At 37.9% G+C, this 22,841-nt stretch overlaps 2 long non-coding RNA genes and 1 pseudogene across 3 annotated transcripts; all 3 read right to left on the minus strand.

Moving 5' to 3' along the window:
• Positions 1-7,786: 7,786 nt before the first annotated feature.
• LOC116079050 lies at positions 7,787-9,052 on the minus strand. The gene is made up of 2 exons (XR_004113736.1): positions 9,010-9,052; positions 7,787-8,119 (listed from the first exon to the last, which is right to left on the minus strand). It is a non-coding gene; the product is annotated as an uncharacterized LOC116079050 (long non-coding RNA).
• Positions 9,053-9,093: 41 nt separating this feature from the next.
• Positions 9,094-9,593, minus strand: LOC116076937. The gene is made up of 3 exons (XR_004113137.1): positions 9,479-9,593; positions 9,263-9,316; positions 9,094-9,142 (listed from the first exon to the last, which is right to left on the minus strand). It is a non-coding gene; the product is annotated as an uncharacterized LOC116076937 (long non-coding RNA).
• A 5,953-nt stretch (positions 9,594-15,546) lies between these two features.
• LOC116077609 lies at positions 15,547-17,512 on the minus strand (annotated as a pseudogene). Its single transcript, XR_004113288.1, has 2 exons — positions 17,458-17,512; positions 15,547-16,883 (listed from the first exon to the last, which is right to left on the minus strand). The product of XR_004113288.1 is annotated as a nuclear inhibitor of protein phosphatase 1 pseudogene (transcript).
• Between the last annotated feature and the right edge of the window lie 5,329 nt (positions 17,513-22,841).

A 22,841-nucleotide genomic window follows, 5' to 3' on the forward strand; every position in this document is an offset into this window, starting at 1 on the left:
TTTAATTTGCATTTTCCTAATGACTAAGTAAGTTGCACAATTCTTTAGATGCTTCTCAGCCATTCAATATTCCTCAGTTGAGAATTCTCTGTTTAGCTCTGTACCCCATTTTTTAAATAAGGTTATTTGGTTCTCTGGAGTCTAATTTCTTGATTTTTGTATATATTGGATATTAGCCTATCGGGTATGCAGTTGGTAAAGACCTTTTTGCAAACTGTGGGTTGCCATTTTGTCCTATTGACAGTGTCCTTTGCCTTACAGAAGCTTTTCAATTTTATGAGGTCCCATTTGTCAATTGTTTATTTTAGGGCATAAGTCATTGGTGTTCTGTTCAGGAAAACTTCTCCTGTGCCCATGTGTTTGAGATTCTTCCCCACCTTCTCTTCATCTCATTAGGTGCTGAAAAGCATTTGACAAAAGTTCAACACCCCTTCATGTTAGAAAGTCTTTGAAAGAACAGGAATTCAAGGCCCATACATACCTAAACATAGTAAAAGCAATATACAGAAAATTAGTAGGCAACACCAACTAAATGGAGAGAAACTTGAAGCAATCCCACAAAGCTCAAGTTTAAGTGGATCAAGGACCTCAACATAAATCATAACCACATTGTGTTAAATACTTTTACATTTTGTCAAAACAAAACTAAGTCAGGAAAACCTGAGCTTAATATGCTAATGCTGATGGCCAATATATTGACAAAATCTGCTCTCTCAACAGAGACCATTAGGGTGAATGATGGTGTGGATCACAATGAGTTTTTGATAAGTAAATCCATATACAAGTAGATAGCTCAATCAGTACCCAGGGGTTATTAATCAAATCTTATATATTTAGAGAAGTAATGACAAGATTAAGACTATTAATTCTTAAAAACATCATTATGAATGGTTGTGCGACAAATACTAATGAATACCTCTCATTAATTTAATCTAGAGCAACAAATGCCAAAGCACATTGTAATTACCACCATATTAACCTTCACAAATGTTATCCCCTTTCCTCATTTCTTCTCCGCAAACCCCCTTATCCCATCCCCACCCTGCTCACTAACACACCCAATCCCACTTCCCTGTCCTGTCATACCCCTAAACTGGGGCATGGATTCTTCACAGGGCTAAGGGCCTTTCCTCTCATTGATATCTCACAAGGCTATCCTCTGCTACATATGCGGCTGGAGCCATGAGTCCCTTCATGTATACTCAACTTCTGTATTTGTCAGGCACTGGCAGAGCCTCTCAGGAGACAGCTATATCAGGTTCCTGTTAGCAAGCACTTGTTGGCATCCACAATAGTGTCTGGGTTTGGTGACTGTATATAGGATGAATCCCCAGGTGGGACAGTGTCTGGATGGCCTTTCCTTCAGTCTCTGCTCTACACTTTGTCTCCATATTTATTGCAAAGCAGTTTCCAATATTCATTTTGGGCATTTATCCTTCATACATGTAGCTTTCTAAGAAGCTTTGAAATCAGAGATGCACCTTTTCTAACTTTGACCTTATTTCACAAAGTTATTTTCGATATCTTATATATTCTTTTCTGCTTCTATAGTTATCATGTAATTGTATCCTTATATATCTCTTAAGAACTGGAATGTCTGAACTCTGGGGTTCCCAATGGAGGAAGTGGGGAAGGTACTGAAGGAGATGAAAGTGTTTACAGCCCCATGGAGGGAGCAACAGTGCCAACAGGCCAGAACCCCTGGAGTGCTCAGGGACTGGACCACCAACCAAAGAATACACATGGAGCGACCTATTGCTCTGTCTACATACGTGGCAGAAGATGGCCTTGTTGGACATCAGTGGGAGGAGAGGCCCTTGGGTCTGAAGGTGTTCAATGCCCCAGTGTAGGGGAATATCAGGGCAGGAGGATGGGAGTGGGTGGGTGGGGGAGCACCCTCATAGAGGCAGAGGACAGGGGATAGGATAGAGGGATTTCAAAGGGGAGGCATGGAAAGGGCATTTATCTCGATATATATTTGAAATACTGATATATATTTGAAATGTAAATAAAATATCCAAGAAAAAAAAGAAAAACAACAACAAAGAACTGGGGACTTTGAAGAGTTCTGAAAAATCAGAAATATCACAAACTCTCTGCCTGGACCTCAGAAACATGGACATTCTAGAAATGCCAGAGTCCCCTTTCTATGTCACTTTATGTTTCATAACCATCCACTCAGTAAAAAACATGGAGTTGAACATAGATGAGTAAAGAATCACAGCTTCTTTTCACTCTGACTTTATTGAAGTCTGTATGTTTTTATTGACCATCTTAACTGTCTCTCAAGGTAAGTTTGTTTCAGCTCCTCAGGCATCTCTTCCAATTAAGGAAGTATTGTAGTGAGCCAAGTCTAACTATACCTGTGAGTCTAGACGAATGATGAAGACTTACAAAAAAAACTGCATCCAATTCTATGTCTGATTGGAAAGCAAATTGGAAGGAAACATGTTTTTCTGCCCAAGTATCTGTGAATAACAGGAAGCAAATACAGAAAGTAGGGGCTGGCGAGATGGCTCAGCGGTTAAAAGCACTGATTGCTCTTCCGAAGGTCCTGAATTCAAATCCCAGCAACCACATGGTGGCTCACAACCATCCATAATGAGATCTGATGCCCTCTTCTGGTGCGTCTGAAGTCAGCTACAGTATACTTACATATAACAATAAATAAATCTTTGGGCCAGAGTGAGCAGAGGTCCTGAGTTCAATTCCCAGCAACCACATGATGGCTCACAACCATCTGTACAACTTCAGTGTACTCATATGCATAAAATAAATAAATAAATAAATATTTAAAAAATACAGAAAGTAGAACACATGAACATATATCCATAAGCAGTAAATGTGATATTTACTATCGATTAAGAATTAGTAGCTGATGAAATTATAGTTGTGTTTTAGCTTTAATTTCACTAATACTATATTTTGATGGCAGTTGTACTCTTCCAAAGAATAGAATAAGATGGGTTGCATTTCAACCATCTTTGCCAAGCAAAATCCTCAATACAATGGTTCTAGTATAGCAATCAAGTCACAGAGCATTTCATCAGTAAACATGTAGCAAATTCCTCATACTGTTAGCACAAAACCATAATAAAGTGTTTTATGTCAGATGGGATTACATTGCATGATACCTAAATTCACAACATGTTTTATCAACACACTAAAGAGATAATTCATGTGAATTATGAAAATATATTTGAAAAAAATTCTAAAGTTAAATATCTTTTAACATTTATGTCACATTTGAATAAAATAACCCCCAAACTGTAATAATAAAAACTTTAAAAAAAACTTGTCTGAAAATTTCATATATAAATGTAATGCGAACATATGCTGGACTCTCTCCCATGCAACTTCTCTTACATCCATGCTACCACTTTCACCTCCCAATTTCATATATGCTTTAAGAAACTGAATCCCTATACTAATCTTGATTATCAGTTTGATGGGTTTAGAACAAATAGGAAGTGTATCCATACTTTTCTGTGTTTTCAGTGAGGTTTAACGGGAATGCCACACCCTGAATATGGACAGTACTGTGTTACGGGCTAGGGTCCTAGACTGACTATAAAGGAGAAAATCTGTTGAGCTGCAGCACTCATCTTTCTGAGGTTGCTGGCTACAGATATAATATGACTAGCTGCCTCAAATTCCTGCTGGCTCACATTCTCTGCCATAATGGACTGCACCCTTGCAATTGCTAGCCAAAATAACCCTTTTCTACTTTGAGTGAGCTGTCATGTATTTTCTCATAGCAATGGGAAGAGAATCTAATGCAGATAGTGGTAATTTATGATATTTATTTTCTTCATTACTTAGTCATGTAAGTTTATAAGGCATGGGATGAAAACAGCTGTTGAACACATTACATAAGGTATTTGGCTTATTTTTATGAAATGAATGATTTTTATATGTCTTGAGTACCCAAAATTCTGGAAAGGTAAAGATGCTTAGAGTTTTATTGAAATCAATACTTCTGTTCAAATTGTTTGAATTAAATGACAGACACGTTTGTTAGAGTACTTTTACTTACTCATTAAAAGTTCTTAAAATTTTAATATATTTGGAAAAAAACCTGGAAAGCTAGTTGTTTTTGCTGATGAATTATCCTTCTATACAACATAAGAAATTTTGAAAAATTATTCAGTATGTTCAGGTAGTATATTCATTAGTATAAATAACAAGAAAAATACAAACACAAATCAAAACTCCTTTTTAAAAATGTTGGCAACATTTGAAAAACACAGTTAGGTCTGTAGTAAGATTGATTAACTAGAGTATAAATGCCCTTAGTAATAAATCCAGGACAAAAAGGCAAAAGTTATGCTAGAAAATCCTTTAAATAATCATAAATAAAATCACAAGTAAATGCAAAAGCCAATCCTAGTGTTATCAGAGAAGGTTTAGATTAGCATAAATTTGATGCAGTTCCAATTAAAATAGCACATGAATTTTTGCTTGCATGTGATGATCTTATAATTTATACAGAACCACAAATTCTGGCAAGCAGTGAAGAACATTGAGAGAATATGCTCTAAAGTGGCTGCAATCAGCTTGGTATAGTAGTGCTATGTAGAATAGGAAAATAAATCAGTAGAAATGGACATGTTACAGAATACTTAAGAATGAAGTCCACAATATATGATAAATTGTCTACCCTGTGCTATAAATGAATTATATCCAGGATGAACACGGTAGTGATACCTTTCAAATACCTGGAGGAGAAGATGTAATGGCAGGCTCTCCATTTTTTCTGTGTTTATGTAAAGGTAAATCCTAAGTGTTTTAAATTTAAATTAAATAATAGAACAATAATATCTTTAAGGAAAATGTAGGGAACTATATCTAAATTATGGAGGTTACTAAGAATGGCTTCTCAATTGAAAGTAAAATATTAAATGAGTTAAAATTATTTTTTTTGAAACAGAAATAGAATGATAACAAGGCAGAATCTATTGCAGACAAAGGATACAACTAAAGAGCTCCTGCCCCACAGTGAAAGAGATAAGAAAACAAAACGAACAAACAAAAACAAAACAGCAATAAAAACACTTTTAGAACTGAGTGATAAAACTGACTCGATTTTGGTAATAGATCTAGTTAAAACAAATTTAAAGTTTTAGAAATAAATAATTGTGTTCCTAATAGTGTTATATTTGACAACTGATCTCATCAGCGTTTTCTTTTATGTGAGAACAGAGAAGCAGGTTATAGTGCAAGGAAGCAGTTACGGAATATTCATCAACAACCAATGGTTTCTTACCCATTATACGCATACATTTGTATTGGTATTTGAGAAGCCCAAGTTCTGCTTGAGAAACATTTAGAGACTACTAAGCATCATAGAAACTTGGGTGCTAGGTAACAGACACATAGGATACAACTTTCCTTTTCCTGTTTTATTTTGAAGCTTGTATATGAGGCATGGGCTAACAACAAAAATAATATAAAAGATTTAGAAATCAGAGTACAATAAAGATGTTAAAGGTTCTTAGGGGTTCATAGCTCATAATTTGCTCTCCAGGTAATTTAGAGCTATTGTAGGTTTCTTTTTTTTTTCTTTTTTTGAATAAGTACTGTGGGTTGCCTTGTTTGAAAAGACCACTTCAGATGCTTTCATGATGGCATGTGCAAGGAGAAGAGCTACACTTTATCTGTCTTCAGAGCCTACTGTACTTTCCTGTTCAAGCAGTAATGTTGACTAGGGTGGTAACAGAGAAGCAGAAGAGAAGTGTGTGTGCTCCGGTTAACGGGTCTACTGCAGGAGCCATGGGAAAAGGCAGTTGAATCACGAATGCTAGCGTGGCAAATCAGTTTTCTTCAGTGCCATTACAGTGGTGGTGGTACAGTTTTGCCCTGGATTAGGCTAATCTGAATGTCATGGTATTCAATAAATTTGAAGAGAACGTTGATTTGTAAAGTATTATATTGAAGATATAATTGTGCGACAGTGGTCTGTTCAGGCAACCTGGGCCCAGCTGAGGATGAGTCTGGAACTCCGGTGACCCAGTGGGAAATAATTTCTGCCTGCAAAGGACAGAAGGAGTTCAGCCATGACTCCTGGGTCCTTGACTCTTGTTTCAGTCCCAACTCCCCTCAGTTGCCCCCTCAGGAGATGTGTGTTCTGTCACGTAGACAATGCCCCAAGCTCCCAGCATTCTAACTGGACCCTAACCCAAATCATCTGACCACAGCCAGATAGCCCCGACTTACAATACAAGGAGCAGTTTGCCCCTTCCTCTCTTGCTCTCCTGCTTTCTTCTCTTGCCCGCCTCTCTTTCTTGCTCTCCCCCTCTCTTGCTCTCTTCTTTTCTTGTCCTCTCTCTTCCTCTCCTCTCCACTCCTCTCCTTGCTCTCCTTTTTCTCTCTCTCCATATGGTCATGGCCGGCTTCTTTTCTCTTTTCTATAATAAAACCCAACGACTATACATTGCCTCCTTTTAACTAACGTGTCGTGCAGCCCCAGCATCAGCAGCAGTGAGACCTGGGCCCACATATAATTAGCTATTTAGATGATCAAATATACAGTTTAATGTATGGATATGCAGTACATCCTGGGAGATCATCAGTGGTATCCTAGCTGAATTACCCAAAAAGGGGGAGATAAGACCTATAGAGACAATATCTAGTAGATAGGCACAGGGCCAAGCTGAGGGATGGGCCAACCTTTCTCAAAAATTTTAACACAGAATTGCTCCTGTCTAAAGGAAATACAGGGATAAAGAGTGGAGCAGAGACTGAAGGAAAGAACATTCAGAGACTGCCCCACCTGGGGATTCATCCCATATGCAGACAGCAAACATAGACACAATTGTGGATGCCAAGAAGTGCTTGCTTACAGGAGCCTGATACAACTGTCTCCCGAGAGGCTCTGCCAGAGCCTGACAAATACAGAGGCGGATGCTTGCAGTCAACCATTGGACTGAGCATAGGGACCCCAATGGAGGAGTTAGGGAAAGGACTGAAGGAGCTGAAGCGGTTTGCAACCCCATAGGAAGAACAACAATATCAACCAACCAGACCTCCCAGAGTTCCCAGGGACTAAACCAGCAACCACAGAATACACATGGGAGGACCCATGGCTCCAGCACATATGCAGCAGAGGATGGCCTTATCTGGCATCAAATGAGAGGGGAGACCCTTGATTCTGTGAAGGCTTGATGCTCCAGCATAGTGAGGTGAAAGGGGGTGGGTGGGTGGGTGGGTGAGCACTCTCATAGAAGCAAGAGGAGGGAGGGAGGGGATAGGGGATTTGCATTTGCGACAGGAAAACCGGGAAGGGGTATAACATTTGAAATGTAAATAAATAAAATAAACAAAAATTTAAAAAAAAGATGAGATGTTACAAAAGTATCGTAAAAAAAGTGATCCAAGCTGAACATCCCACTGTTATCACAAGTACATTTGGTAAAATCTTCAGGAGTGTTGAATGTAGGAGATTTGGTGTATAAAAAACTTCAGTTAAATGCATTAAGGTAGACATATTAATTATTAATAAATTCCATACAGATGATTACTTGGTCTTTTGAATAATTAAGGGCCACTGCAGGGCATATGATTTCTTTTGGACCCAAACATAATCCTATCATTATATTTTTGGTATTTCTCCAAAATCAGTATATTAATAATTTTTTGTGATGACAAAAGACTTGCATATTTTTAATATATAGATAGTTCTCATATATTTCTGGTATGTATCTCATTTACCACACAGGAACTATTAAAGAATCCATATTTTGGGGTCTGTAATAATTTAGAGAGGTTCAGAGAACACTTGGAGCCATTTTGAGAATTTAAGGAACATAAAATTTTAATAAGGTTCTGAAAGGTGGAAGACACAATGTTTTCAAAGGAGAATGCTGGAGATGAGGAACAGAACATGAAGTTTCTTTTTCATTCTTTGTCTTCTCTTCCCTCATGATAGCTGGACTACTTTTCTCTTCTAGCCATAAAAAATAGATAGGCTCCTTCCCCTGTGGGTCCACAACAGTTTTAGACTAATGGCTTTGCAACTCTACAAAAATTAGTTCTCTTGGCTTCCCAGTACAGCGCTTAGTTGGAGATTTTTGAGATTTGCAGTACAATACTGTGGTTCGACGAGCTTTGATTTCTCAGACTTGAAAGAAAAACAAGTATAGAGATAGGTGTCTAGTGTTAGGCATACAGTGAAATGGCTTTTTTTTTCATTGAACCAAACTTCTTGAAGGGAAATGGGAATAGCATTTGGATTCTCAAAATGTGGCCTAAAAGTTTTTCTTTCCTTCAACTATTCTTATTAATAACTATGAATAAAAATAGTAAGATGATTACACTATATTTCTTTTCTCCAAGCTAGAAATACACATGTGGTGATTTGTTTCTAATTTGTTTTTGTTTCTCCTTCATGAGGAGTACTTGAGATAGTGCTGAATCTAAGAGAAGAATTTCTCCTCAGTACACTTTAATAGGGGCTCAAGACATTGATCAGCAGTTAAGAGGCAGCTAAGTTGTTCAGAGAACCCAGGTTTGATTCCCAGCACCCACATGGCAGCTTACAAGCATTTGCAACTCCAGTTCGAGGGAATATGATGCCCTTTTCTGACCTCCATAATCACTGCACACACATAATATACAGGCATGCATCCAGTAATATACCTATAAATATTAAAATAACTCAGCTATTAAAAACAATAAATTTATGAAATTCTTAGGGAAATGGATGGATCTGGAGAATATCATCCTGAGTGAGGTAAGCCAATCACAAAAGAACAAATACGGTATGCACTCTCTGATAAATGGTTATTAGTGCAGAAGTCTGGAATACAGGAAGAACAACCCACATTCCACAAGGAACTCAAGAAGAAGGAAGACCAAAAGGTAGACATTTCATTCCTTCTTAAAAGGGGGAATCAAAACAAAACAATCTTAAAAAATATAAAAGAAATATTAACATTCCAGGGTTGTGTGAGAGCATAGCATGCACAAATCCCTAGGTTAAATTCTCAACACTGCAGAAAGCAGGCATACATAAGAGCCGGAGGCAGGAGCAGCAGATGTTAAGGGCTATTTTTGTTTGGTTTTGTTTTTCCTTTGTCTTCTGTTCTTTTCTCTCCTCTTCTTTTCTTTCCTCTTCTCTTCTTTTCCTTTCTTTTGTCAAATACTAAAATAAAAAAGAAGCTAAAAATTTGAAATAGAACAAAACATGCAAACAGAGGGAAAAGGGCCCCAGAAAAGTCACAAGAAATAGATTCGGATGCAGACTCTATATTCCCACACTCACCCAGGAGTCACATAAAAACACTAAGCTGAAAGTTATCACATGTACATCAAGGACCTGTGGAGTGAGATGAGAAAAAAAATAAAGAAAAAATAAAATTCAGGTAAATTAAAAAAAGAAAAAGAAAAAGAATGACATTGTGTAATGAATCAAGGAGCTTTCAAGGATATTGTTGAGTTTCTTCTCTGTTGACCATCTACTGTTGGGTATGCAGCCTACCTTTCAGAATGTTTTGTTTCTGCAGAAAGTTTCCATTGGAGAAAACTACTGTTTCACTTGCAAGTGGTTAACAACTGAAAATCATTTTGTACTAGGGATGGGAGCATGTGTTCATTGTTCTGTTCAACTTTAGGAAGCTATCTAATCACTAGTAGGCTCTGTGCAGGCTCCCTCCATTTGTGTGAGCTCATAAATGCTTTGATCTTGTTGATATGGAAACCTTATTTTCTTGTTTTCCTACATCCCATCTGGCTCTTTCATGCTTTCCACCTCTTTTGCCACAGGGTTTCCAGTTGAAATCTACTAATTAATTAATAAATTCACAAGTCTCCCCATGACACTTGGAACAGATCATGGGATGGAGGGGGTTGAGTGTTAGTGAGCTAGAGATCAGGATGAACTTGGGTGAAACCATTCAACTTGAATACCATAGGAATCATAACATTTGTGGCTGCCTAATAAGACCAAGAATAAGATAAAGGTAGACAGTATTCTAGTTTGGAGAGGGAGGGGAGAGATGCTCACAAACGCCCACATCTAGATGAGGATGTATTGATGAGCTAGACAGAAAGAGTCAGTTTTTATTTTTTAGGGATGTAGCCTAATAGAGAGCTCCAGTGGATAATCCCACATCATGCATGTATGAGCAGCACAAATTGGATTCACTCATGTATAGCAAAATGGGACAGTAAATTGGGAGTAGGGTGAGGGGCTGGGAGGTAGACCCAGAAAGAGTTAAAGAGAAAAGTTAGGACTGAATATTATCAATACACATTGCATGCATGTATGAAATTCTCAAAGAATTAATAAAAATATTACATTTAAAAATATTGCTTCCAGCTACGTTTTAATTTTCTGCACACCATTTGCCCCTAAAATGATTAAAAATTCCTTCTTTTGAAGTTCAGGATTTATTATAAATCTGGCAATCTTCATAGAACCTTTAAATGTCAAGAGATTTAGAAGCAAATGGCAAAGTACTTTTTTCAGTGTTGAATGAAGTTTATGGTACAAAATTTCGAATCAACTCTTGTATTGGTGCTGCAGATGTCTCGGTAGTGGAAGGGATGCCTGGCTCTGCCACTGTTCCCTGTATCATAGTGACCTAGTGGGATGGACTGTATATTTTCTCTTTCTTGCAGCTTTCCTTTATGGTGCTCATTTTCATCTGAGTCAGATATGCAGGCAGCCAGCAATAGTTTAATGCATCCACGAAGAATAGCTGTCTTCCCACAACTTAATTTTTCTAATGTTGGTACCAAGTTAAATGGCATCAAATTTATTTCCAGGAAAATAATATCAGTCTCTCATCTTTCAGTGTTTTATGATTCAGAAATAACACATTTCCTTCTAACTATGAAGAAAGCCTTCCTGACTCCTCCTTAATTATGGGACAGGTTATTTTCTGTTCTAATCACCCTCGTTTCTCTGCAGCACATTTGACCTTTTACATACATGCTTCCCTGTCAAAATTTCTGAGTTGACTCTTTCAAAAGACATAGCACTCTGTCTTACACTTTCACCAGGAAAGAAACTCCCTAAAGAATTAACATTAGACTGAGAAAAATGAAAATGCCCTCCCAATTTTGTTTGTAAAGTTGAAAAGATTATATACAAATCCCCACTTTCTGCTTCTCAATGAGGGGATAAGCAGGCATTTCTAGTGCCCATCTCTTCTCTTGTTATCTGAATTTTGCCTTATTAAGGAACACAGTCCAAATGTCCTATTTTTCTATATATAGAAGCTGCAACTGTGGAGCTTACTTAGGCAGACAAGTGGGTGCAAGGCTTATTATCTGTTACTGAATCTGTCATACTTTATGTGTTGTTTTCCTCCTTTTGTTCCTTAATCTCCAATATTTCATCATTTATAACTTAGCTAGCTTCTTTGGACTTTGCATAATTTTCATACAACCAAGAGTCTGAATTCAGTGTCTATATAATATTATTCCATTATAATGTTTCACATAATTATGAAATAAAACAATGGTTTTGTAGAGCAGAAAGGTAAGTGGTTCTGTGTGCTGAGGAAATGGCCTCAATTCTGTAGCTGGAGTGAAACTATACTTTATGTCTGTGGAGGATGCTGGCCAGCTGATGGATAGTTCCCTAACATTCTCTTTCGTCATGTCAACTTTCTATCAGAAGTCTTGTCAGCATGGTGTTTTCAGAAATGGAAGAGAATAAAATAGGTTGACACCAGGCATAAATAAATGCCTTACTGTGCTGTACAAATTTAGATTTTTCTTAATTTTAAAACCTCATTTTTCCCTTTTTTATTAGATATTTTCTTTATTTACATTGCAAATGTTATCCCCTTTCCTGGTTTCCCCTCTGAAAACCACCTATCCCATCCCCCTTCTCCCTCCTCACCAACCCACTCCCACTTAAAACCTCTTGATTTTTCCCCTAAAAACACATAGTCTATAGCATAATCAAATATTAAAAGGTAAGATATTTGATATGAAGGATAAAGTCATCCTGTTGATGTTCAAGGATGAATTCAGCATTTCATTTATTTATACAAGTTTAATATTCCAAAATTATCTTATCAAAATCAGTACACTTTTCTTAAATGTTTAAAATTTTGGTTAATCCACACCATGACTTCTGAGATTGGTAACGTTGTATTCTTGGCATTAAACACTGTTCCTGTTTACCTTCTCTTGCTGTGATACAAGGCTTGTATCAAAAGCAACCTGAGGCAGAAGGGTTTCAGTCTATACTTCAAGGTCAGAGCTCATCATTGAGAGAAGTCAAGGTGGAAACTCAGGTAGGAACTTGAAGTAGAAACCAGACAGGATTGTTATCTGCTGGTTCACGACTTGGATCTCTCACTTTTTCAGGTTTGTGCTTAAATGACATTTTTTAAAAAAATTATTACTATTTTTTACTTATTAACTTTACAGTCTTCTCATTGACCCTTTCCAGTCAACCCCTCCCACAATCTTTACCCATCTCTCCTTTCTCCTTCTTCTTTGAACAGGTGGGGATCCTTTGCATATCCCTCACCCTGGCACTTCAAGTCTCTGAAAGACTAGACACTTTCTCTCCCACTGATGCCAGACAAGGTGGCCCATTAGCTGACATTTTTATACAGCCCAGGACTAAGAGCTGTTATGTAGTGTCTACAGCCATCTGGCTTCTCTTCCATCAATTAGCAATCAAAACAATGCCATGTAAACCATTCTGATCTAAGAAATTCCTAAACTGAGAGTTTTTTTTTCTTCTTAGGTGACTTTATGTTGACCATAAAAAATAACAAGTATAAACACAAAGGCTGACCCCACCATAGGTGCTGACTAGATCTTTGCTAAATGTATTATTATACAATTATTGTGTTAGGCAAAAATGTTAATTGATTAGGATTATATAAATAATGCTAATGAGCAGATAGGATGCCAGCAGAGGGCACAAGAAGGTGAAACAATTTTTTTTCTCCTTTTGGAAATAGGTTTGCAAATGATTTGAAGTATTGATTTTTAAGAAATGTCCATTTGGCATTCTGGGGATTTTCTCCCTTAAATACTCTAAACTCCTACAGTCTCTCAGCGTGACCTTTTTCACTCTTTTGGAATTATAGTTTTGAATTTTCAAGTGGCCTATGGGTGGTCAAATCCAATATTTTCTCAAATTGTAGGATATTTTATTTTTTAAAAATAACATTTGATACCTTTGCCCTTTTGTTCTTTAAATTTTTCCCATTGGAATTTCATTGATATTTACTAGGAAATTTCTCTGTGTCAGGGTACCATTCTATCATTTGACAACATAACCCATTATATAGGTGGGGAAATGTACACATGCTCACTAAAGTAATCTGACAGAGAAAAGACTATGCTTTAGGGATGGAGTCAGAACTTATTTTGTGGTATTGTGTCAAGAATAACATATTGAACAGATTTTTTTCCTGACTACTTCTGTACATTTTAGCTTAGTTGGTTGATTCAGCTTCCACTTCATCTCCTGAAGATGTCAGCCACAGAGTACAGAGTGGTCTCTCCCATTTTATTTTCTCTTCCAACCCAGTAACCTTTGTCTCACCCCACAGATTGTGAAATAAAGTATAGTCTTGGTATGTTTTCTAGTAATAAGGGTATTTACTTACTTTGTCTCCAAAGTTTAGTTGAACATTTTCAAATATCTCAAGGCTGAATATAGGTTTTGCTTTTTTAAGCCACATTAAAAAAATCACTTTTGAGATTTTTAATATAAATCCAACATTTCTGTCATTCTTTTCTCCTGTTGAATTAAAGGTAATCACACACAATAATGGGGGCCCTAGTGTTTCTTCACTCATGCTCCTCTCCACCCATGCCCTTGCATTGTGTTCTGCTGTTTTCCTTTTCTTTGATTTGAATGACATCTCCTTGTTAATTTTGCAAATATGTGGGAGTTTTAATTGTTACCTCTTGGGATGAGAGACAAAGAGCACACACACACACACACACACACAAACACACACACACACAAACACACACACACACACACACACACACACACACAATGTGATTCCCCGACCATGGGTAACATTATGAGGTTCTATAGAAAGAGAGTGTAATTTTAAAGTACACTTAGAAATATTAAAAGTTCTTGACTAATCTCTTATATCAATATAAAAGAGTGCATGCAGTAGCTGAACTAAAATTATGCAATTGGTTTTTCCTATATTCTGTTTTGATTGCTGTAACTAAGATATCTAAGTTTACAGACTTGGTCTCTTAGGCAGGAAGGGTGTGCCCGAGTAGAGGAGTAGACATCATGGTGGTCAAGAAGCAGAAGAGACTAGGAAGGAGCCAGAGCAAGGTGTGCCCTCCAAAAATGCATGCCCAATGACCTCCTTTCAGACTGTGCTCATCTTTCACAAGTTCTACAACCTCCCAAGGGCCTATTCAGAGTTTGAACACAGCGATAGGTCAGCATATTTAACCATTTTTGGATCATCTTTCTCGTCATTTAATCATCTTTGAATGAAGCTCAAAAATACAACCAGAGCTGTGCTTTATTAATCTCTTAAGTGCACCTCAGCCATTGTAGTATTCATTTCTCTCTCCATAGTGGGCTTACCGCTAGGGCTTTATACATGGATTGATTATATGAACAGGTAAGTGCTTCAGCATGGAGCTGTATCTTAAGTCATTTTCTGTGTTTTTTCTATTGAGTATATAAAACATTTTTATTATTTCCTTATGAAGCATATTTCCCTTTTTCTACCTCACCCCCGAAATGACCCCAATTCCAGTCATTTCTTCCAGTATTTTTTTTTCTCTTCACTACACCTGGCCCCTCCTGTTTTCCACCCCACCTTCTTCCAGTTCAACCACAAAATCTACTGTATTTCTCCTTCCCGGGGAGATTCATACATTCCTCTTATAAGCTCTTCTCGTTACTTAGCATCTCTGGGTCTGTGGACCCATGATTGTCTTCTACTTTATAACAAGTATTTTCTTTCTTTTTTTTTTTTTGACAAAAAGTTACATTTAATTTACAATGTAGTAAAGGTTACAGGTAAAAAGCTACACTTAGAGCAGAAAAGGCATATAACACAAATGTACAAATCTGTACAAAGTTTGTACAATGGTTCCTACCTTGTCTCCTGTTAGCCAGGTCTACCCTGGAGATCTGAATAACCAGAATTCTCCATTGGGGGTGGGGTCAGGGGAGCCTCCAAACCAACAGCTGAGCATCTTCTCCTAACACACACCTAGTCCTTGCAAAGTAGTCTTCCTGTTCAGCAGGAACTGCCCCAACTGGCTGCTCCGTAAGGAGCTGCCTCACGGCACACACAAACAGTGAGGCCACAAGGAGGAGGCTGCACTTGAACTAAATGACTTTTCAGTGTGGACAAGGAAAATAGGTAAAGTCCAACAATACTCTACAAACCCATTAGTCTGTCCTGTGACACTGGCTACAGATGAGGGGAATTCAAAATGGCCTCATGTCACCAGATAAGACAGAGAATTACCTATTAGACCTCAAAACCACATGCACAAGAGGACATTCATTTACCCTGTGGTTTAAATGAACAGTGTCAACCAACCTGGCATCCATGGCAACCGCTTAGGGAAGGGAATACTAATGAGGCTCCCACCCTCTCCATAGCTCTAGATTCCTCCCGTGAGCTACTTCACATAAAAAAATGGTCCTAGTAGGTGACACAGGGACAGCACCAGGACAGTCTGCTCAGAAGGGCCTGGGAAGCCTTTCTCTACACTTCAAGTGTTCTGACTCAGGTCTTTACTGGTAACTTTAGCCCCACCCTTAGACTCAGTATTACATGGTTAGGACCTCAGGAGACTTTCTGAAAGACGATACTGCACACATGGAAAGTTTTCTCCCTAGTTCAGTAGCTCCCCTTGTCACCCCTCCACCCCTCCCCAACCCTCCCCACCCTCTCCATAACCAAAATATCAAATCAGTAAGGAAGGTGTGGGCTTCTTGCCCGGCCAAGCCTCCTTCGCATATTTCTTCTTCTTAGGTTCATTTACAGCTTTAGGGTTATAGACTGCCGGGTTTGGTGTGGGGTTTATGGTCACCGCTGATGGCACAACAGGAGTCAAGTCCACATCAGGGGCGAGGTTCGGGTATGGCATGGGCAAGCCACTAATGAGTGCTGTCGCATGAATGCCATGCGGCTGGGAGCCTGTTTCACTGTGTGTGGGAGGCAGGCCCCCGTATGGTCCTCCGCTGAAGGCAAAGTTCTGCATGCGCCTGCTCCCTGACTCCTCCAGGCCCAGAGAGCTAGAGCCCTCCATCCGCTTCTTCTTGACTGGAACGACTGCAGTCTGCACCATGTTCCGGAATTGCCCAACAGACGGATCCACACCCTCTGGGTTGATGATCTCATCATCCTCACTGAAGGTCACCCTAGAGTTCTTCCTCTTCCTCTTTGGTCTCTGAATGTCCAGACTTCCCTCCTCAATAGTGAGGGTTGAAATCTGCTTGTTGTGGGCAGTGTTGAACTCTGTCAGGTTATCTAGCTTGGGTTCCTCTTCGGGAAGTCCCAACAGGCCCTTAAGTTCGTCGTCCTCTCCGCCCATCTTCTCATCTCCTTTCACAGCTGATGGCAATGTCTGAGGCTTCTCTCGAAGAGTGTATGCCCTCGTGGATGCGCCAAATGAGACCGTAGAATCGATGGGAATCTGTTGAGGCTTGTGAGGTTCCAGCCGAATGTGACCCAAGAAAGTGCCATGTGTGCTGTTGAGGTCTATCAAGAAAATTCTCTTCAGGTGCTTGTGGTACATTAGTGCTGCGTGGACCCGAGAGCAAGACTGGTGGTCGATGGTAAAGTCACACAGATCAGGGTTCCTCCCAAATAAGTAATACTTCTTCTCATCAATAATCAGCTTCTCAATTAGCTTGTCTCCTTTTACTACATCCAGATGTAAGCCGGGTGGCGGTTTACCTGCCACATGTGAATTCCCACCAGAGGGATCATTGCAAGTTCAAGGCCATCCTAGTTTGTAGAGCAAGTTCCAGATCAGCTCGGGTTTCCTTAGAGCCTGGGCCCCAGCTCCAGGTTCCTCCAAACGTCGCCCGGCCCCTCACAGCGGACAGTTTTCCCTCAATCATTCCAGGATCAAGTCGGGCAGTCGAACCAACAAGTATTTTCTTATTAGTGAGTACATATTATACTTGTCTTTCTGAGCCTGGGTTACCTCACTCAGGATATCTTTTTTTTCAAGTTCCATTAATTTGCCTACAAATTTCATGATGTCGTTGTTTCTAACAGCTGAGTAATATTCCCTTGTGTAAATGTATCACATTTTCTTTATCTTTTCTTTGGCTAAGGAACATTTATGTTGCTTCCAGTTTGTGATAGAATGGAGTTTCCTTTCAGAATATGCCCAAAAGTGTATAGCTTGTCTGTTGAGAAGTCTTGAGGCAGATCAATTTCCAATTTTCTGAGAAACCACCATGTTAATTTCCAAAGTGGCTGTACAAGTTGGCACTCCCATCATCAATGGAGGCGTGTTCACCTTGCTCCATGTCCTCACCAGCATAAGCTGACACTTGTGTTTTTGATTTCGCCATTCTGATGGGTGAAAGATGGAATGTCAAGTTTATTTTGATTTGCATTTCCTAGGTCGCTAAGGAGGTTGAATATTTCTTTAACTGTTTTTCAGCTGTTTGAGATTCCTCTGTTGAGAATTCGCCTTTTAGATCTGTACCAGCATGTTCTGTTTTTTATAGATACATTTATTTATTTATTTATTGTGTGTGTGTGTTCATGTGTGTGCCAGTGCTCACAGAGGACAAAGAAGGCATTAAATCTCAAGAAATGGAGTTACAGGCAGATGTAGGTTTCTTATGTAGGTAATAAGACCCAAATCTGGTCCTCTGTAATTGTAACAAATGTTCTTAATCACTGAGATATCTCTCAAGCCTATATTATTTATTTTGAGATACAGTTTCACTATGATGCCCAGGCTTGTACATATTTTTAGCCTAAAATTATATATAACCTAAGTTTATCAAACTGAGTCTCATGACTAACATAACTTAAATCATGAAACATGAAAAGCATTATGCTTTCTGAGATTGGGGTAATTTATCTAAAAAAGTAATAGAGATATTTAGTAAAACTGTGAAATAAATTAGCCTTTATGGTTCATCTACATTAATTACACATGTCTTTTAGTGTTTATTATTTTACAGATTTTCTAACTTATGTAAGGCTGAAGCAATTGGAGCAATTCTGATTTACTAGCTATTTTTCCAAAAAAGATGTACTTTCAAGTGGTTTTGAATCACTACAGAATCTTGCCCTATTACACCACTCAGCCCTGGTTCAGTTTGTTTTAACAGGAAGGTTTGAACTAGACTAGCTGTCTGTAGTCCATCTGATGGCAGTACTTATTAATCATTAGGCACTATGACATTGAATGTCACAGAGAATTTTCAGTATTTTCCTTCTCATGGCCTTCTTGGCAAGGAATCCAGCATTGACTTTTTGAAGCATTGCTTAAAAATGCCAGGAGTGGTCTAGTGGAAGGGACATCTTTCCTTAGTATCAACTGAAGTCAAGTCTGAAAACTTATATTCTGCTTCCAACCATGAAATTCATTTAAGAGTGATACAATCATTTTTATGTTAAAGAAACTCCACATATTAATTTGAAGAAGTTATGCTCTGGCTTAATTTCTTGAGCTCTGACAGAAGAGCGCTAAGTACATAAACAAGAGTCAAAATTAGTACAGTCTTATAAGCCCGTGTTTCTATCTCTCTGTTTCTCACTTGCTCAGCCTATGTACCTCTCTATCTCTCTCTCTTCCCCTTTATCTCTGTTTCTCTACTTCTAGTTATTTATATATTATCATCTATCATTAATCATCTATGAATTTTTTATATTTTATACATATAACATGTATGTATAATTATATATATGTCTACCATTTTATATATCTTATAATAGCTATAGAGATATAATTACTTAAAATCCAACACATGCAATAGATTCACAAGCAAATCTCCTGACATTTTTGTGGAATGCCAATTTAGTAATCTATTCAGTGAGTCCTACGTTTGGAGCAATTATAGAATCAAGAAATGCATTTTGATGCTGTGTTTTTTTTCTCCTTGAATCATCTTCTTTTATATTTACTTGTTTTCTACCTGTGGAAAGAACATTTTGGTTGCCACCTTCCCTTAACCCATTTGACAAATGAAGGGTAGACCATACTAACAGCAGGTGATCAATAAATGCTGTTACTCTTTAGATTCTCTTACTGCTCTGGAATGAATGAGCTTACAACACAACCAGAAACTTTCCTCCTCTCAGATTTCTACCCCTTTGAGCCTGTTTCAACACTATCTTCTCCTTCCAAAATTGAATAAGTGTGGAATTAAGTATTTACTTAATGAAACATAAGAGGAAATACATTGTCAATTTTTTCCACTTTTAATTTTATTCCAAATTTATAACTAACAGTGAAGTATAGTCTTGCCATAGTATTATTTACAGTTTATACTCAAGCAAACCTGAATGTTTAAGCACCTATGCTTGTTCCAAATGTTGTCTTTGGGGATTTGGGAATTCATTTGGCCTTCAACGTCAATGGTGATTTGGATGGATTCCTAACCATGGATCATTGGATATTACCCAACATTGTTTTGTTCTATAGTTAATAAAGGAATGAAAATAAAGGATTAAGGAATGGTAGCCAAGAAAATCTGATGCTCAGTATTCTTTTCTTCTCAGTCAGTTCTCTGAATGCTTTACAACAATCTCCTATTTATTTGGAATAAAAATGTCTGGTCTGTGCATTTATTTCTATTTCTTTTATTGAAAATATTTTTTTCATACAATATTTTCCATGTATGTTTTCCCTTGCTCTACTCCACCCAGTTTCTCTATACTTCCCATCCCATTGGGATTCACATTTAAGGAATAATAATAATAAAACAAATCAAGATCAAACAATGTGGAGTATAACAAAACAAGCAAATGAGAGAAAAAAAAGGCAAAAAAAAAAAAAAGCAAATGACATGTATGCAAAAATCCTATAAAAACCCATAACTTGAAGCCATAATAGGACTTGTAAGGTAGAGAAAATAATCAACCAAAAAATAAAAATTAAAGAACAATAAACTTTTCTGACAACATTCTGGGACAGAGAGTTTCAGAAGAAGCTGTTGAGTTCATTTTTGTATTGGCCTTCTACTGCAGCATGTAGAGCCTACCCTCAAGAGTGATTTGTTTCCCTAATGAAACTCCCTTGTAGAAAATGAATTTTCATTTGCAAGTGGCTATCAATTGAAGATAGCTTCTAGGCTAGGGATATGGGCATATGTCCAGTATTCTTTTCAGTTCTAGGACCCTTTCAGGTATAGACCCGCAAGGGCCCTGTGCATGCTGCCTCAGTCTCTCTGAGTTCATGTGTGCCCCAACCTGTTGTATCTACACTGATCTCTCTAGGAAGGATAGAATAGATAGTTATGGGAGTTTTGTACAAGGTACCTTGAAATACTGGTTTGTCATTGGTACACTTTTCTCTTAAGTGTTTTCAGATGTTAGGCCTGAACCTAAACTTTTTGTTTCATGGGTTAGGAAGGTGCTTCAGTAGTTAAAGAGTATGAACAGCTCTTGCAAAATGCATGTGAGTTCAGTTCTCAGCATCCTTATTGGGCAATTTACAAGACTTGTAACTCTAGTTCCAGGGGCTCTCACAATCTCCTTTGGATTCTGCCATCTCCAGTGTAGACACCTGCTTAAACTTATACACAGATATATCTGTATTTACATAAACAAAAATAAAAAGGAATTTTTAAACAACTGTTAGGCTAGAGAATGATATCCCTAAAAAGTATTTGCGGTAATGGTTCAGGGAAGGTCTACAATTTTAGACACTCCAATGGATGATACCCTAAACTTTACTACAGTTATAGACTCTCAACTAAGGAGCCTCTATAAAACAACAAGCAAGCTCCTCAGCATTATTTTCATTAAATTTATCCCATTAAAGCTGACAAAAGATTGACAGGTAGGATGCATATGCAGCTTGTTATGTTTGTGGAAAGTAAGCCAGAATTCTCTGGTGAATGAAATACTCTGATGATGCCAGCCAGAAACAATCATTGTGTATGTATTCTACAAAGCTTAGAAAAAGCTGGAGCATAACTCTTTTGTAGACGAATGCATGTTTGAAAAAGGCTCTTTAAGTGCTCTATCAGGAAATCCAGCCTTCCAATGTTCATTTTTCACAGGGTTTTATGACATTCAGGTTATTATACTGAGATTCTAGAGCAACATGACAACTAGTTTTCCAGATCCGTTGTTTTTAAGTAAGTCACCATCTTGATATGAACACTGGACATCGCAGACCTTTTGCAGGTTTGTTTTGAGAGTGATATTCATCCCAGAAAGCACAGGCTTTTTTTTTTTTTTAAAATTCTTTTGTCATTTTCTGTGAAAAACAAAACAAAAGAAACAAAGAAACCAAAACCAACAAAACAAACCAACAACAAAACCTCTCCCCCAAACCCTTCTCTTCTCAGTTCAACTAACAAAAACTAAACAGCTTTTAAATAACCATCAAGAGAAGTTTTAACTGCATTTTAATAGGAAGAGACACCACAGGTTTCAGATGGGATCAGTTGTCAAGCTAATTCATTTTTTTCAGCTCATAACATCTTTTTGTAGGGTTAAGGAACTAGTTTAGATCTGCATGGTGGAAGATTTGTTGTAGTGTCCTGCATAATAGGCCGGGTTAAGGAACTAGTTTAGATCTGCATGGTGGAAGATTTGTTGTAGTGTCCTGCATATTAGGCCGGGTTGCTACTGTAGTGTACATCAGATAGATTAGCAAAACTGCAATTTGGGACTGAAAATATTGATCAGATTCCTGATTTTCTTCTCTTGTACTTTCCGCCTTACTTTCTGAACAGATTTCTATTCATTATACTTATTTAGGCCAACTTACAGCATCTGAAGAGTTTCATAAACTTTTATCTTCAGAGGCACCCTCCCTCAGTGAAATCATTTCCTCTTTGCTGCAATTATTCATGTTTAAACAATATTCATCCTCCGGAAAGATTTCATATGCATGCAAAGATAATTAGAAGCCTTATGCGTTTTATTTTCGCCTTAAACTTTATCATTCAGAGATTTAGTTTACACCATTTTTAATTGCTTTGGGCTAGAACACAGCTTTTAAATGTAGTCAAACCACCCAGAGACAATATTTTAGGAATATTATAGTCTGAACTGCAAAACATAAGCCAGAGACATTGCACTGTGTGATGAAAAGTGTGTTTGCTCAAAAGACAGATAGCATAGAGGGCTGAAAATATTGGATAGAGAAAAAGCATATGGTGGAATGAAGTCATATATACCACAATAAAACATAATTTGGCTGGTAAGTCAAGGACTTGAAATAATTTTAATCTCTTGCTCTCAGTTTCTTCATATGTAAAAAGCATATAGTAAGTAGTTTTGTTAGCTCTCCAAGGCCTTATTTCTGAGGCAGTGTAAGATGGCTAGTGGAAGCAGAGATGGGTTTGCATCTCTACAAAAATATGCTGAACAAAATTAGTTTTGCAGGAGAAGCAATATGGATCATAGACCATCCATTTTGTACATGTCCTATAAGCAACTTGTAAAAGCTTTTCCATGTGCTGAAGTTTAAGGCTATAGTTTTCAATGAGAAGTTCATAAACCCCAAGGACATAGATCTTTACAGGAGGTTCACAGATCAGGACTATTTTTTTTTTTTTTGAGACAGAGTTTCTCTGTACAGCCCTGGGTGTCCTGGAACTCACTCTGTAGAACAGGCTGACCTCGAACTCAGAAATCCGACTGCCTCTGCCTCCCAAGTGCTGGAATTAAAGGCATGTGCCACAACTGCCTGGCAGAACTATCTTC

This window comes from Mastomys coucha, unplaced genomic scaffold (assembly GCF_008632895.1).
Source record: "Mastomys coucha isolate ucsf_1 unplaced genomic scaffold, UCSF_Mcou_1 pScaffold5, whole genome shotgun sequence".
Lineage (NCBI taxonomy): Eukaryota > Metazoa > Chordata > Mammalia > Rodentia > Muridae > Mastomys > Mastomys coucha.